Source organism: Salvelinus alpinus, chromosome 28 (assembly GCF_045679555.1).
Source record: "Salvelinus alpinus chromosome 28, SLU_Salpinus.1, whole genome shotgun sequence".
NCBI classification, from domain to species: domain Eukaryota; kingdom Metazoa; phylum Chordata; class Actinopteri; order Salmoniformes; family Salmonidae; genus Salvelinus; species Salvelinus alpinus.
Window position 1 is genome coordinate 21,186,620 of NC_092113.1, and position 4,093 is coordinate 21,190,712.

At 42.6% G+C, this 4,093-nt stretch overlaps 1 long non-coding RNA gene across 1 annotated transcript; it reads left to right on the forward strand.

The window, feature by feature from the left end:
- The first annotated feature begins 413 nt into the window (after window positions 1–413).
- Window positions 414–3,856, forward strand: LOC139557403 (uncharacterized). Its single transcript, XR_011671388.1, has 3 exons — window positions 414–494; window positions 2,996–3,113; window positions 3,411–3,856. It is a non-coding gene; the product is annotated as an uncharacterized lncRNA (long non-coding RNA).
- The last annotated feature ends 237 nt before the right edge of the window (window positions 3,857–4,093 follow it).

Here is a 4,093-nt window from a genome sequence, read left to right on the forward strand (position 1 = left end):
CACGGCTGAGCCATTGGGTCAGCTCTAGCAGGGCAGAAATTTGATGAACTAACTTGTTGGAAAGGTGGCATTCTATGACGGTGCTACGTTGAAAGTCATTGAGCTCTTCAGTAAGGCCATTCTACTGCTAATGTTTGTCTATGGAGATTGCATGGCTGTGTGCTCAATTTTATACACATGTCAGTAACGAGTGTAGCTGAAAGAGCCAAATCCACTCATTTTAAGGGGTGTCCACATACTTTTGTATATATAGTGTATCTTGTAGAGGCTTGAAGACATGCACCCCCCATCCTCCCACTTTTCCCCTCCTCCCTACCCCCGCTGACTCTCTCTGCTCGGCCCATTAATTCTCCCAGCAGGCCCAGAGCCCAGAGCTGACAGGAGGCCCTGAGCTGCAGGGGAGGGGCGGCTCCGGCGCTGCAGCCGCAAACAGAGCCGAGCCAAGCTGAGTCAAGCAGAGGAAAACATAGGAGCTGCTGACTACCTTGTATACAGTACAGTACGTACAGATTCATATATACTGTAGACACAGTGGGAGGGGGGGGAGGTCAACTGAGGATCATACAAGATCGTACAGTTTAGAGAGACTAGTTAACACCCAGGCATGTGCACAGGGGTCTATCTGTGCTTTCCAACTCGCCAAGTGTCCTATTGTGTGGTGGTATAAATAAATTAAAAATTATACCGTTTTTGTCGCTGTTGTTCTGCACGCAAGTCGTCGTGACGTCGTCGAATTCTTGGGCAGCCTGTGCCAAATATAGAACAGCTTGTTGCGTTGTGGCCATAGACGTATAATCTATAGAATGGTTTTGGAACCTTTAACCCTGGCAATTTGAATTTTAAACTCATGGGTACACTAGCAATGGCTGCCAGTCCTGAATTGAATGGGAACTGACATCTATGGATTATATTTCTATGGTTGGTTAACGGCTGTCAGTTTACTTTTTTGCACATTTCTAAATAGCCTACAATTGCGAGGAAAACGTACAGTTTAGAAAGCAAATGCCTACTACCGAAAAGAAAATACTAATCTGTCTGTAGACGCTAACAATGGTACAGTACAGTTTCTCAAAAGATGTTGTACGATTCTGAGCAAACAGCACTGTAGTTTATCTTGAGCGCATTGGCCATCACCGGTGAGTAGCCTAGCCTTCATCTTCATCATTGGGTGAGTCAGTGCCTGGAACGTTTATTTAGTAGCCTACTGTAGCCTGTAATATACACTCACCGGACATTTTATTAGGTACACCACCCCGTCAGGCATTGAGGCATTCAGTTATTGTTCGATTTAATGTTAGAATACTGCCGAAGCAACTGCGTGATGCCATTTCGTCAGCATGGACCAACATCCCTGTGGAACATGTAGAATCAAGGCCCAAGAAGAATGTGTAGCTGCGCTTGGAATATATAATTACTTAAAATAAACCTAACCCAAGGAAAACCGTTACGGTACACTTCATTCTGTGCCAATTTTTTTTTACAATCATCTTGCAAATCTCTGTTTTGGGCGAGACTTACTTTATGACCAAAATTATCCTATTTACACTTTGTAGTCAATTTTGACACTAGAATTAATGTTTCTGACTCATATCGATGCCACATAAGCCATTTTCAAATGGAGAAGTCGTTTTTTAGGGGCAGTTGCTCTTTAAGACTGAATATTACTTTAAGTACTATGACATGGCACCAATGCACACTAAACCCTAAAATTACATTATTTAACCTGCATGTACTGTATAGATGTCAGATCTTAACTTGATCACTTGTTTGTTGAGGATAATTTTCCTGATGCATCAGGAATTTTATATGAGTCATTGGGATCAGGGCTCGCTATCTTAAAATAATATTCTCTCTCACTCACTCAAACACTATAAGCGTAGGTCTTTTTACTGCGACATTCAAATGTACAAAAATACAGTATATCTGAAGTTCAGCCATACACAAGAACAATCGTCGTTTTATTTATCTTATTATAAACTGGGTGGTTTGAGCCCTGAATTCTGATTGGCTGAAAGCCATGATATATCAGATTGTATACCACGGGTATGACAAAACATTTTGTTTTACTGCTCTAACTGCGTTGGTAACCAGTTTATAATAGCAATAAGGCTCCTCGTGTGTTTGTGATAAATGGCCAATATGCCATGGCTAAAGGCTATGTCCAGTCTCTCTGCTTTGCGTGCATAAGAACAACCCCTTAGATGTGGTATATTGGCCATACACCCCACCTCCTCAGGCCTTATTGCTTAAATAACACACTATAGATATTGGTCTCCACTAGGCTATGACATACAAGTTTCTAGTGTATCCTAAGGTTTCGAATGAACTGTTAAAATTGAGTTCAATTGTGGCCTGGGGTGGTGTAGCGTTTAGGGCTGCTGCCTTCAGTGCGCACATATAGGCCTACCATGTCGGTTTGGGTTTGATTCCGACCCATGACCTTCTGGCACAAATAATCTCCCTATTGATTTGATGTAGTTACATATGAAAAGTCCAGGGTTATTTAACCCCCGATCTTAATAAGAAGTGACCATACCAAACACTTCTGGATAACATAAATAGTAAACAAATATAACAATAACAGTACACCAACATTAGTTTCCATTCATACAAAGTGTTGGGTAAATTGCCAGCATAGCTTTTCCGTGGTAAACAACGAAATACTTTATTTCTATTGTACAGAATGATTGTAAAATAGATAAATCACCCGTAGTCTGTTCAAAAAGGACTAAGCTGTTGCGATGACAATACCAACCAGAGGGCAAACATATCTTGAAAGACTTTGCAAGCAAGTTGCAAGCAGGGTGGCTACTTTTAAGAATCTAAAATATATTTTAATTTGTTTAACACTTTTTTGGTTACTACATGATTCCATATGTGTTATTTTCTAGTTTTGATGTCATCACTATTATTCTACTCTATAGAAAATAGTAAAAATAAAGAAAAAGGTGTGTCCAAACTTATGACTGGTACTGTATATGTGGACATTTGCCAGGCCCTGGAGAGGGAAACCCCACCCACTACCTGTCCTCCTGAGCACCTGTACATTCCCACGGGAATAAGGGATCAGCTGCTGACCTGGGCGCACACAGCTGTCGTTGCTGGACATCCAGGTATCACCCTCACTATTCAAAATATCTCCGAAAAGTACTGGTGGCCCACCTTGGCGCAGGATGTGACTCGCTACGTCAACTCCTGTTCCATAAGTGCCCAAACTAAATCTCCCTGGCACGTTCCAGCAGGGAACTCCTTCCCCTTCCCGTGCCTCAGCGTCCGTGGTCTCATCTGTCCATAGATTTTTTTCATTGATCTCCCCTCCTCTGATGGTTTCACCACCATTTTGGTGGTTGTGGACAGATTCTCTAAATCCTGCTGTTTTATCCCCCTTTCTGGTCTCTACCACTCTCCAGGTCGCTGAGGCACTGTTCCAGCAGGTCTTTCGGCACTATGGCCTTCCAGAGGACATCGTCTCCGACCGTGGCCCCCAATTCACGTCACAGGTATCCAAATATCATCCGAGATATCCACCTTCGCCTGTACTGTCACGTCTACCACCGGTCCTGGCAACCCATCATTACGCACACCTGGCAACCCTCATTACGCACACTTGTGCCCCATCATGAGGCACACCTGGACTCGATCACTACCCTGATTACTCCCCCTGTATCTAGCAGTCCCTAGCATCACTCGTCAGGAAGTATTGGTCTGTGTCCAGATGTTTCTTTTGTATTGCTTTATGTTCATTATTAAACTCAGCACCTGCTTCCTGACTCCCAGCGTCATCGTTACAGTAGTGACTGGGTGTATTGATACTCCATACAAAGTGTAATTAATAAATTCACCATGCTCAAAGGGATGTTCTATGTCTGCTTTATTCTTGTTTTACTCATCTACTAATAGGTACCCTTCTTTGTGAGGCATTGGAAAACCTCCCGGATATTTGTGGTTGAATCTGTGTTTGAAATTCACTGCTCAACTGAGATAATTATATGTGTGGGTTACAGAGATGCGGTAGTCATTAAAAAAAATCATGTTAAACACTATTATGGCACACAGAGTGTGTCCATGCAACTTATTCTGTGACTTGCTAAGC